This window comes from Callithrix jacchus, chromosome 5 (assembly GCF_049354715.1).
Source record: "Callithrix jacchus isolate 240 chromosome 5, calJac240_pri, whole genome shotgun sequence".
NCBI lineage: Eukaryota > Metazoa > Chordata > Mammalia > Primates > Cebidae > Callithrix > Callithrix jacchus.
Window position 1 is genome coordinate 107459993 of NC_133506.1, and position 13976 is coordinate 107473968.

The 13976-nt window shown below is 44.6% G+C and overlaps 1 long non-coding RNA gene across 2 annotated transcripts in view; it reads left to right on the forward strand.

The window, feature by feature from the left end:
* The first annotated feature begins 839 nt into the window (after nt 1-839).
* The window catches only part of LOC118153821 (uncharacterized), a 138236-nt gene continuing 125099 nt past the window's right edge, over nt 840-13976 (forward strand). For both annotated transcript variants that reach the window (XR_008481616.2, XR_013536398.1), the window contains exon 1: nt 840-960. This is a non-coding gene — a long non-coding RNA (uncharacterized LOC118153821). The remainder of the gene's footprint in view (nt 961-13976) is intronic.

The following is a 13976-nucleotide window of genomic DNA, read 5'->3' on the forward strand; positions in this document are numbered from 1 at the left end:
TGTATATGTACCACATTTTCTATATCCAGTCCACTTCAATGGGCAACTGGGTTGATTCCATGTCTTTGCTACTTTAATGAGCACTGCAATGAACATCAGCATGCAGGCAGAGACCTTCCTGATTGCCTTTTTTTTTTTTGGGTCTGAGATGGAGTCTCACTCTGTAGCTCAGACTAGAGTGCAGTGGTGCAATCTGGAGTGGCTCACTGCAACCCCCACCTCCAGGGTTTAAGTGAATCTCCTGCCTCAGCCTCCCGAATAGCTGGGATTACAGGCACACACCACCACTCCTGGCTAATTTTTGTATTTTTTAGTAGAGACAGGATTTTGCCATGTGATCCAGGCTAGTCTCGAACTCCTGGCCTCAAGTGATCCACCAGCCTCAGCTTCCCATTGTGCTGGGATTACAGGCACCTACCATCATGTCCAGCTAATTTTGTTTTTTTAGTTGAGATAGAGTTTCACCATGTTGGCCAGGCTGGTCTTGAACTCCTGGTCTTGATCCGCCTGCCTTGGCCTCCCAAAGTGCTGGGATTTCAGGCGTGAGCCTTTTCTGAGCGGCACTCCCGATACTCTTCACCCTCTGGCCTTGTGTTATTTTCCTCCCTGACTCTTTCATTCATGTTTGGGGGATCCACCAGTAAAATGCAAACTCTTTGAGGCAGAGACGTGTCTCTTCTGTTTACCCCTGTTTCTTATCCCCAGTGCCCAGAACAGTGTCTAGCACACAGTAGTGCTCAGTAAACATTTTCCAAGCGAATGATGTTTTTCCTTCCCTCCCTCTTTTTAGTGATTCATATGCATGGATTTCTCATCAAAGAGCAGATTGTGTCAAATTCACAGAGCGCTTGACTCTTGCGTGGCTCAGAACTCATTATCTTCCAGCAGCAAGTTGAGAGATTCTTGGACAGACATCTAAACAAACGCTCAAGTTGCTGCTTTGACCCAGCTAACCTTCCGGTGAGTTCAGAGTCATAAACCATTATTGTCTCTGCAGGCGGGGAGTACTGAGGGTGCCTCTTGGCACCTGGTGCCTCTGTCTGAATTAGTAGCTCATTCTCTCTATCTGATGCTGGGCCAGGAATGAGAGAGTTTACACTTCCCTGTGTGAGCCTGCTCTTGGCATCTTTAATGGTGGTCTGTGACCAGAGACACACTCAGAATCAGAGAATCTGAAGCCATTTGTTGATTTGGTTTTAGAGCCCAGAAAAACCAGTGAATGAAAAAGACAGGCCCAGGATGGTATGTGGGCCAGCTGGCAGGGCTCAGACCACTGCCCAGGACCTGACTCCTGACCTGGCGTTCTCCCATTGCTCTGGTCTCCTCTGCCCATCCAAAAATGATTCCCTAGTCTCAGGGTTTCTGTGCTCATCCCTGCCACTTGATAGCTGTGGCTTTTCATAAAATTTATGCAGGAAATGTATTTTTATTTGTGTTCAAATATACAAAACATAAAATTGATCATATTAACCTTTTTTTGTTGTTATTGTTGAAATGGAGTTTCTCTCTTGTTGCCCAGGTTGAAGTACAATGGCGCAATCTTTGCTCACTGCAACCTCTGCCTCCCAGGTTCAAGCAATTCTCCTGCCTCAGCCACCCAATCCCAAGTAGCTAGGATCACGGCATGTGCCACCACACTTGGCTGTTTTTATATTTTTAGATATTTAGTAGAGATGGGGTTTCACCATACTGGCCAAGTTGGTTTTGAACTCCTGAGCTCGAGTGATCTGCCCACTTCAGCCTCCCAAAGTGCTAGGATTACAGGCATGAGCCTCTGTGCCCAGCCTTAAGATATATTTTCAATGGGACATCAAATCTCTAGATATCCCCAGATGATGAAGAAGACCTTAGGGGGTTTAGGCACTCAGAAACGTCAGAGAAAATTCCTTCACTTTCTTTTTGTGTGTTGGGGAGAATCTGCACACTTTCTGTGGGGGATGAGGTAACCAGCAGCTGTCTGGTGCTCCTTGGTTGCCACTGGGCATGGTTCCCTGGCATTCAGAGAAGAGGGCTATGAGGCCCAGAGGAGTCAGGAGGGAAAGCAAGGTTCTCTTGGGCTGGGGTTACCTGCAGGTGGGAGCTTTGAGCTCGGGAAAGCTCCCCTTATGCCTTTGAGCTGCCTCTTACACCATTGAACTAGCCCACCAAAGGGAGGAGCAGGGAAAATAGGAAAAAGATAATCCTGTCTTTGTTATGTGAATATTAGGAGGCACAAATTGAGTTTTGTGGTGCCGGGGTTGTGGCTCAGCCTAAAGCTGGGGCCAATTCACATGTAAGGATTTATCCCCTGTAGAATTAGCCTTTGACTTTGCAGACCTGCCTCGGGCAAAGAAGATGAATGTCAGAGGCCAGAGGACAGAGAGAGATGGACTTCTTTTTGTTTTTTTTGAGATGGAGTCTCACTCTGTCACCCAGGCTGGAGTGCAGTGGTATGATCTTGGCTCACTGCAACCTCCACCTCTTGGGTTCAAGCAATTCTCTGCCTCAGCCTCCAGAGTAGCTGGGATTACAGGTGCCCGTCACCACACCCGGCTATTTATTTTTTATTTTTTGTATTTTTAGTAGACAGGGTTTTACCATCTTGATCAGGCTGGTCTTGAACTCCTGACCTTGTAATCTACCTGCCTTGGCCCCCACAAAGTACTGGGATTACAGGTGTGAGCTACCTCGCCTGGCCAGATATAGGCATTTTTTTCCCACCTTTTCCCTGCATGTCTCAGTGGCTAGAAAGGGCAAAGATAAGAAAGTCCTGGCCTGCTACGAGATCAGTGGGATGGCAGGCAAGGATGCTTCAGCCTCATGGGGAGGCTGGTCCTGCCAGGGTTTCAGTACTTTATTTGCTGTCAAGCTACTTCAGGTGCATTAGTGACTCCTTGATGTGAAATACCTGCTAATTAACAACAGCTGCAATTGCCTCTCCTAGGGGGACTGACACCTGGGCTGGGAGTGCTCAGTCCCAGGAGAGAGGAGGGTGTTAGTGAAAGCCACAGGCTGGGGGGGGAACTGTGCAAAGAAATAGTGCCCTGGTGGGTGAGGTGTCCTGTACCCTCAGGACTAGCATGGTGAGGGTTCAAATTCCAGCTCTGACATTTGCAAGCAGTGTGTGTTTGGGAAAGTGCCTTCTCTCAGAAACAGTTACCGTCTCTGATATGGACCTAGTACCTCACAGAGTTGTTACAGCCTTAGATGTAGAGCTCAGCGCAGAGCAGGCTTATTGAAATCCTCAACAGCTGGCTGAGCAGTGTGCTGGAAGAAGTTGTAATAAGGTAGCAAATCTGGTGTTTCTCATTCATGTCTATGCTGCCTCAGTTTCTCTTGGTGACCTCCTTGGAATATACTGATGGCTGCCTCGGGGGCCAATCATACCTTGGGGCCTTAACCCACTCTGTGTCTTAGTCTACCAGTTTGAAGAATGCTGGGATGGAATAAATAGTTTTCTGATCACTAGATCAAAGGTCCAGGGCACTAGGGAAGTCTGCGGTGTGGCTCTTTTGGGGGTTTGGGGTAGCAGTGGGGAGGGTGCCGGCAGAGAAAAGAAGGCATCTGAGTTTGGCGGGGCTTCTTGGAAAATGTGAGCTGTGAGCCTCCATTTGAATTCCCACGGTCTATCCACAAGGATACTCCCATGTCAACTTTTTTTTTTAAATTTTACTTTGAGTTCTGGCGTATGTGTGCAGAATGTGCAGGTTTGTTACATAGGTATACATGGGCCATGGTGGACCTATCAACCCATCATCTAGGATTTAAACCCTAGATGCATTAGGTGCTTGCCCTAATCCTCTCCCTCCACTTGGCCCACCCCCTGAAAGGCCCTAGTGTGATTTTCCTCTCCCTGTGTCCATGTCTTCTCATTTTTCAACTCCCATTTATAAGTGAGAATGTGTGGTGTTTGGTTTTCTCTTCCTTTGTTAGTTTGCTGAGAATGATGGCTTCCAGCTTCATCCATGCGCCTGCAAAGGACATGAACTCATTCTTTTCTATGGCTGCATAGTATTCCATGGTGTATATGTGTCACATTTTCTTTATCCAGTCTATCATTGATGGGCATTTGGGTTGGTTCCAAATCCTTGCCATTGTAAATAGTGCTGCAATAAACATACATGTCATGTGTCTTTATAGTAGAATGACTTATAATCCTTTCGGTATATACCTAGTAATGGGATTGCTGAGTCAAATGGTATTTGTGATTCTAGAACTCTGAGGAATAACCACACTGTCTTACACAATGCTTGAACCAACTTTTTTTTTTTTTTTTGAGACGGAGTTCCGCTCTTGTTACCCAGGCTGGAGTGCAATGGCGTGATCTCGGCTCACCGCAACCTCCGCCTCCTGGGTTCAAGCAATTCTCCTGCCTCAGCCTCCTGAGTAGCTGGGATTACAGGCACGCGCCACCATGCCCAGCTCATTTTTTGTATTTTTAGTAGAGATGGAGTTTCACCATGTTGACCAGGATGATCTCGATCAGAACTAACTTTTAATGAAAGGTCTGAATGAAGGTGGTAACAAGAAAAACCCTGGTGCACAGGGTTTCACCATCTCTGACACCTTTCTCTCCACTCCAGGCTCTGATTTGATCTTCAAAATAGGCCTGTGTGGTGAGTGCGAAGGAGAAGTGGAGGGATTTGTTGTTCAAAGGAATGGAAGTAGCTCCTGTCCCTACAGATGCCTTATGGTTTAACTCTGCCTCTGTCTATTAGCCACACAGCTTCTTTCCAATAGATTCCTTTTTTGGCTTAAGCTAGAGTAGCTTCTATGGCTTCACACACACACACACACACACACGTTAACTGACAACCGGTAATGGAAAATCAGTTAACTATAGTAAAAGAATCTTATTCCACTTGGAGCCACAGGGTTGAGATTGCAAAAACCAAACTCAGGGATGGATATTGCTGTTGCTGAATTATCATGTCTCACTAGACTTCATGTGAAGGAAAGGATTTCAGATGGTTTCCACTAACAGGAGGAGCAAATCTTTGAGGGTCTGGAGACGTCATCACACCCACATTGACTGTCCTGTCTTGACCTGTTCGTTGGTCTTTACTACCAGCTTTGAATAGACCCCAGAACATGAGAAGTTCTTGCATTAGTTTTCTGTAGTCGCTATTTCGAATTACCGTAAACTCATTGGCTTAAAGCAACACATATTTGTTATCACACGGCTCTGTAGGTCAGAAATCTCAAGGGGCTAAAATCAAGTTTCCTTTCTGAGGGCTGTAGGTGAGAATCTGTTTTCTTGCCCTTTTCCAGTCCTGGAAACTTCCCATATTCCTTGGTCTGTGGCTCCCATCCATCATCAAAGCCAGCAATAACCAGTTGAATCTACATCACATCACATCACATCACATCACATCACATCACATCACATCACATCACATCACATCACATCATCATCACATCACATCACATCACATCACATCACATCACATCACATCACATCATCACATCATCACATCACATCACATCACCACATCACATCACATCACATCATCACATCACATCACATCACATCACATCACATCACATCACATCACATCATCACATCCCATCACATCATCACATCACATCACATCACATCACATCACATCACATCACATCACATCACATCATCACATCACATCACATCACATCACCACATCACATCATCACATCACATCACATCACCACATCACATCACATCACATCATCACATCACATCACATCACATCATCACGTCACATCACATCATCACATCATCACATCACATCACATCACATCACATCACATCACATCACATCACATCACATCACATCACATTACATCATCACCCTGCCTCTTCTTTTGCCTTCTTCCATGTGTAAGGACCCTTGTGATTGTATTGGGCTCACCTGGATAATCTTCCTACTTTAAGGTCAGCTGATTAGCAACCTTAATTCCATCTGTTTCCTTAATTCCCCTTTGGCGTGTAGCTAACTTATTCACAGGTTCTGGGGATTAGAATGTGGCTATCTTTGGGGTGGGGTGGGGATGGAGAGGCATTAATCTCCCTAACTGTTCTCCAGCTGTTCCAAGCTACAGTTAAGTTATTAAATACTTTGTTATTTGGCCTTTTGGGATACTCTACAGTGCCGTGGATAAGCCCTGATTGGAAAAATCACAGTGCAGCTCCTTAAATGTTGGAGCATTAGCAAGTAATTAAACTTCTTTTGTGAAATGGACAATTCTTTTATAAAGTGGATGCTGAATATCTAATCAGGAAAGGTAGATAACCATGTAATCTGAGCTGTTTAGGGGTTATTGATTGATTTAGCCATGAAGTTACGTTTTCTGAAACTTAACATCACATCACATCACATCATCATATCACACTACATCATCACATCACATCCTCACATCACATCACATCACCACATCACATCACATCATCACATCACATCACATCATCACATCACATCACATCATCACATCACATCACATCACATCACATCATCACATCACATCACATCATCACATCACATCACATCACATCACATCACATCACATCACATCACATCACATCATCACATCACATCACATTACATATATATGAAGTGCACACATATATATAAGAAGTGCTATATATGGAAACAAAACTTCTCAAATAGGTCTTGGATAAGGTATCCATGAAGGCCTGCATTGAGCCTGTGAATGGGTTCAACAGTGTGGGTCAAGCTTGTTCTGGAAGTCATTGCTATTGATTCTGATTTCCCAGCAATAGCAACAAACTTGATGCTTCTTGTTCTAAAGAACTCTGAAAGGTCTGAGATCTTTCCTTGCAAGCTATCTATTTAGTCTGTTACAGTTTCATGAATGCTGGCAGAAGACATGAGACTCCTGGATCAGAGAAAAAAAAGACTATTACTCACAGCAGGCACAGCAGACAGGAAGAGCTTCATGCTTTCGTCAGCTGTCCTTAGCCTCAAGTTCCCTGGGGTGATGCAAAATGGCCCAGGTGGATGCTGCATATGTAGTAGGTTTGTGTCTCAGTGAAGGAACTCAAGCTTAGGAAACTCCAATGTTTTGTACTGAGCTGCAAGCAAACCTGCTTCATCCTTTGCCTCAGAGGGAAACATTCTTTTTATTAGCCTGAACAGTGATCAAATCTTCCCCTCTTCCCAGGAGGGAGAGGCTATATCTTCTGTTTGCGATACAAGCAGCCTTGGAAAGATAGTATGGTACAAAAGCTGTCAATGTCTCTCCTCAGAAGGCCTGCAGAAGTGTGGGAGACCCACAGAAAATGTCTGGTATGATGATAATAATGGTATACAATGCCTTCAAAATCCACTAGTGCCTGGCCTTGTTCATTCAACTCATTTCATCCTTAGTAGATTCTATTATCATTCCCATTTAAAAGATGAAAGAAAATTGTAGGCACGGAGAAGTGGATCCACAGATGGCAGATCTGGGAGCCCCAATGTCTGGGCTCTATACTGTATTCTGAGGGGATCAGCCAGCCTCATGGTGGCAGTTTTCACTGTGGAAGGGACTGCAATAAGACCTCCCCAGAATACACACCAATTTGCAATTTGGGCTTGTTATTCTCTGCCTCCATGCCTTGGCCATGACCACCAGTTATGAACTTAGTGAATGGCTTTTATAGCACATAGCATCTTGCACAAGATCACCTTCCATTTAAAGAGTTATATTACAACAGAAGATGGGGAGAGGGGCATGGACTGAGGCCAGTGAGTTTCACTGGTTTTATATTGTACTCCATTTTCAACAAGAAGCTGCCTCTAAAAAGATGTGAATTGTCTACTGAAAAATCACCTAGAGTGACAGTCCTGGCTGGAGATGATAGCTCATAGCCTTGGGATGCTGTCTTGCAGGATGTGAACTATGTTCCGAACCAACACCAATATATAGTGGAGAAGGGGTGTCCCCACCAAGGGTCCTCTTTCATCATATGCCTTCACTTCCATCATGTATTGATACATTTTAGTTCCTGAGGGAGAAATGCCTCCACCAAGAATCACAATCAAATTCCATCAAATTAGAACCCAAGATTATCCCCTGGTCATCATTAGAGGGGAATTTAGTGTCTCCTATGTTGATTGCTCTGTGGAATGAGAGATTCAGGGATTTTGCTCTGCAGATGAAGCTCAAATGGAAAAAATCCCTTTCTCCCACTATACCCAGGAATAAAAGTTAACGGGTGCTACAGGCCGATCAGCAAAGGAGAATACATTGAAGGATGCAATATTTGTATTTATTTACCAGGTGAAGAACCCTGGTCAAGAAAGGCACACAAGCAAGGGGAATTAGGAAGAATTAGCATAGGCGAGAAAGTAATAAATATGAGCTTTGTCATGTGATGAAAGGCAGAAATGAAGGCTATGGCCTTCACTTGTATTTTTATTTGTTTTCTGTTAAAATTTTAAGAAGTATCTTTTCTTATTAATATCTGTAGGGTATGTAAATAGTAGTTAAATTTCCTATTGTGTTCAGAGAAAGAGGATGATAAAAACAGAAGGATTATGATAAAACCTGAGGAAAAAGGGACATTTTCCAGATATCCTAGACTTTATTTTATTTTTTATTTTTGAGACAGAGTCTCACTCTGTCGCCTAGGCTGGAGTGCTGCGGCACAATCTTGGCTCACTGCAACATCTGCCACTCAGGTGCAAGTGATTCTCCTGCCTCAGCCTCCCAAGTACCTGGGACTACACATGCCTGCTACCATGCCTGGCGAATTTTTGTATTTTTAGTAGAGATGGGGTTTTGCCATGTTGGCCAGGCTGGTCTCAAACTCCTAACTTCAAGTGATCTACCCACCTCTGCCTGGGATTATAGGTATGAGCCACTGTGCCCGGCCAGATCCTGTACTTTAAAGCTGGACACAGCACTGGATAGTCATCTTTTAAAGAAGGGAGGGAGGTATTATGTTTTTGGCCAACCACTAAGTGGTTATTTATATGCAGCTCCTCCATGATCTTTTTTACCTTTTTTTTTTAAATTTTTAGGTGGAGTTTTACTCTTGTTGCCCAGGCTGGAGTGCAATGGCACAATCTCGGCTCACTGCAACCTCCGCCTCCCAAGCAATTCTCCTGCCTCAGCCTACTGAATAGCTGGAATTTCTGGTGCCTGCCACCACATGTGGCTAATTTTGTATTTTTAGTAGAGACAGGCTTTCTCCATGTTGGTCAGGCTAGTCTCATCTCTTGACCTCATGATCTGCCTGCCTCAGCCTCCCAAAGTGCTGGGATTACAGGCGTGAGCCACCATGCCAGGCCTATGCATATATCTTAGTTTAGCCATTCAGGTGTCAGTGGACACCTGGATTGCTTCCACTTCTTGGCTGTTGTGAATAACGTCACAATGAACATGGTGTGCAAATACCTCCTCGAGACCTCACTATCAGTGCTCTTGGACACATATCCAGAAGGGGAATTGGTGGATTATATGGTAATTCCGTTTTTAATTTTTTGATGAACCACTATATTGTTTTCCTTGGTGGCTAAAAGTGCCTTTCTTGGGGGAATTTTCCAATATTTAAAACGAATCTTTAGAATGAAGCTGACTTTCACTTGATTCAGAAAGGATTTGATGTCTTAATTTCTAAAAGGTAACCAGAAACTGCATAAAATATTTATCCATGCAGGAGGAGGAGCAGGGGAGGAGGAATCCTCCCCAGGACATGCCTAACACAAGGGACACAGTTCCCAGCTACTCTAGAATCCCCATTTCTAGTCTGGTAGAAACCAGCCCCAAACCTCTTGTCACTTCCCAAAGCCATTCTTTCTGTCCCTCTCAGAAATATCAAGCATAACCTCATCAAACAGTTGAGGATTTTACAAAAGTCTGGAAAAACCTTTGACTTCAGGCAGTTTCTGTATTCTGCCCGGCCAAAAAAAAAAAAAGTCTCTAAGACAGAATTGCACAAGGAAAAAAAAAAAAAAGAGAGAGAGAGAGAAAAGGAAAGGATTATGGGACTGAAACTGGGATAGAGAGAAATCCAGAGAGAATGACACGAATTCATTTCTCAGATAAGTTTTTTTTCCGATCTGCCTGAGCTCTTAGCAGATCATGATCAGCATAACAAAGAGAGAGAGAGAGTAGTGCGGAAAATATCAGAGTACCTCCCACATAGTGAGGGTGTGGGTTGTTTCATACATTTAGAAGAGTGTTCTGAGCTGGTCATAGTTGAAAAAGTTTATCCTGCCAGAGATGAAGGGGGTGGGGCAGGCATTTGTATTAAAAACAAACCTTACAGGTGAATTTCATGTGTCACTAAGGCTGCAAACCACTGGTTTAGATACCGATCAGATGAAGGGGGAAACCAAAATGTTGGTATTTTTAGCCTGCTTAAAGCCATTAACCAAAAAATAAAAACTATAATGGAGGTGGAGGGAGGTCAGGTGGTGAGGGCAGATAATGAGTTCAAAGGGGGAAATGTGTTTATCAGAGCACAACAGAAACAAGTGGAAAGCATTGCTCTCCCTCTAAACACCTGCAAAGGGCAGCTGTGCTGGATGCTGGGTGGGGAAGGAGCCATCCGGGGAAGTTTGACCTCTGAAGGGACAGGAAGAACAGCCAAGAGAAGCTCCAGGACAGGTCTCTCATGTTTCAGACACAGGTGAAACAGCTGAATTCGGGTTTGAGTCTCTCTCCTTGGCTTTGACAACATACATTTCGGACATTTGAAACAGCACTGCCAGCTGTCACCCGCCGCTCCCGTCGCTCACCTTGGCTTATCTTGGTTCCTGCATTGATTTCCCTCTGTCAGCTCATCATGAAGACAGATGCTTTGGGGCACTCAGCTTTGGGTGTTCTTTGCAGAAGATGTCCTGCCTTGTGAGGCCTGATGGCTCCCTGAAGGGGCTGTATCTGGTTCAGATAAGATAAGAAGCTTCCCGATTCAGTGGAGAAACAGCTGAAATCCACAGCAAGTCTTGACTGTGATTTGTGGTAAGGAGTTCCAGATGGGGCTGGAAGTGATTCACTTGGGAAAGGAACGATTATTTCTGAAGAAGAGTTTGAATTTGCTGATGTGTCCACATCTGGTCGCGTTGAGATACTGGGGATAGATGGACTGTTTGCTCTTTGCAGAAGCTGAGTTCTTAAGGGAGTCAGGAAAAGTTCACTTTCTGAAAATTGACAAGCTGTACTAACAGTGACTGCTTTGTCCATTAAGGTTCTTTCCATTTCCAGTGACAGAAAATCCAGACAAAACATATTCAACAAACAAGCACAAATTTATTGTCAGATAATCACAGTGTCAGAGGAAGGCATTGCCACAGGGTGATCGAATTGTGGGTGGGTAATAGCTCAGGGCCTCCCCAGCAGTCTCTGTGACTGTACTCGAGAACCCTGCATGGAGGCTGTGAGTGTGAGAAGCGCAGACTTAGGATCCACGTTTCCAATCCTGCCTTTGGCACTCATGGCTGACATGTGGGCAGGTCCTTTAGTTGTGTTGACTCTTGGTTGTGTTATCTATAAAACAGGAACAGTGCTGTTGAAAGGATAAATGAGAGGTGGCATGGAAAGCCCTCTGCACACAGCTGGAGCTCATTACATGTTAGTAATTGTAGAGGATAATGGTTGTTTTCCTCTTCAGTACCCACACACCCCCTTGTCTGGTCTCCTGGCAACAGTTTCAATTCTGTTTATGGGTTGTCCCTCCCTTGGTCTCTGTTGTGAGCCAGGATGGAGAATACAACCCAGCCTAATGCCAATTCCTATGCTGCATTATCTGGGCCTTCATGATTGGCTCATGGATGTCTCCTGACTGACGCTTGTCCCATCAGAGAGAACATCATGATTTTGCAGTGAATATCAGGACGAAGACGTGGACGCATTTCCCTCTGCCCACTGGATTTCAGCCTAGAAGCATATGGCCCCAGGAGCTTCTGGTGGTCGTTTTTCAGCCACAAGGGAAGTGCTCAAGTGAGAAAGGAATCCACACAGAGAGAAAAACAAAGACATGAAGAGAGATGGAGAAGTTGCTGGTCACATAATTCAAACCCTTGATCAGCCCATACCTGATGCTCGCTTCAGATTCTTTGGTTATATGGCAATCAATTTTCTTTTTTGTCTCAATGAGTTTATAATGGATTTTCTGTCACGTGCAACTGAAAACAATAAACTTGATTTGAGATACATTTATTGGAAACATAAAAGAGACTCTTCAAAAAAGCCCAAGTCTCTTTTCCTCATTCCTGTTTGGCAGCTAAGAAATCAGGTCCCAATTGTTGCATTTGACTAATTCCTTCCTTCTGTGCATGAGGCTTGTTGTACCTTGTGTGGGTTTGCTGAAAGTAAAAGAAATTGTTCCAACCACCTGTCACTTCAAGAAGAGATTAATTACCTTTGACTAAAAGAACCTCTGCTCCCACAGGAAATTAAACTTATGAGCCATACGGAGGGTTCCAGCTGCTTGGCTGCCATCCCAGGTCACCCTCTCATCACATTCCTGGAATAAACAAGGTTCTCTTTGTGGCTATTGCTGCCCAGGCACCCTGGGTCCGTCTGAAGCACAGGCAGGAAAGAGGCTCAGAGGTTGTGAGGTACTAGCCTTAGTCCTCAGTGTTGCATCTGACCTGGTTTCATTGTGGCTTGGTTTGATGGTTTCTGGGTACAAGAGGCTGACATTCAAGACAATCCCTTGCTACTCAGCCATCGTTCAGTCTAAACAAGATACCCCATTGCTCTTCCAAAGTGTAGAGAGAGGCTGTGCCCCCAGCCACCTGCTGGACTGCATACAAGAAAGACTGGGGTTGATTGCTGCTCAAGTTGCATGTCTGACTGGTGTCACAAATGGCATGGCAATGAAGGCGCTATTGGGGAGTGGAGATGAGCAAGGACACCTCATGGGCATTTGGGGTTAACAGCAGTCTCTTCCCTCTTGTCTCTGAGACAGTGCCCTTTATGTTGTTTGAACTGAGAAGCAGAGTTGTTGTTCTGCCTGCAGAAAGTCACTGCTTATTGCCAAAGGAAGGATGGAAGTGCTATGCTGGCCATTCTGAAGGCTATGGCCATGTGTGTGTGTGAGCAGGTATGGGGGATGTTCACAGTGTGCACGGGGAAAGGCTTTGGGGATTGCTACTCTGTCTTATTAGAAACCACTATTTGATGCTGGGCACCGTGGCTCACACCTGTAACCCCAGCACTTTGGGAGGCCAAGAGATCAAGACCATCCTGGCCAACTTGGTGAAATCCCATCTCTACTAAAAATACAAAACATTAGCTGGGAGTTGGTGGTGCATGCCTGTAATCCGAGCTACTCAGGATACTGAGGCAGGAGAGTCACTTCAACTCAGGAGGTGGAGGTTGCAGTGAGCTAAGATTGTGGCTATTGAACTCCAGCCTGGCAACAGAGCGAGACTCTATCAAAAAAAAAAAGAAAGAAAGAAAAAAAAAAATCACTATTTGAAAGTTCACTCTCTTATATCAGAACATGTGGGTTCATGTTCTTATTTTGGAGGTACTAAAAACAAAGGTTAGGCACATGAGAGTTATGTACTGGCCTTCCACACATTTTTCTCTTACTGATATTCAAATGATCGTGAGTCTTACCAGATCCATGTTTCCATAGCACAGCCAGCTCTCTCCAGGTCAGGAAACATGCAGGTCTTAGCCTCCCAAATGGATGATTTATTCCAGAATTTGTGTAATAGGGATAATATTGTGATATGCATTGGCTGCATTCCCATGCAAATCTCATTGTGAATTCCCACATGTTGTGGGAGGGGCCCTGTGGGAGGTAATTGAATCATGGGGGCAAGTCTTTCCATGCTGTTCTCATGACAGTGAATAAGTCTCACAAGATCTGATGGTTTTAAAAAGAGGAGTTCCTCTGCACAGGCTCTCTTTGCCTGCTGCCATCCATGTAAGATGTGACTTGCTCCTCCTTGCCTTCTGCCATGATTGTGAGGCCTTCCCAGCCATGTGGAACTGTGCGTCCATTAAACCTTTCTCCTTTATAAATGACCTAGTCTCGAATATGTCTTTATTAGCAG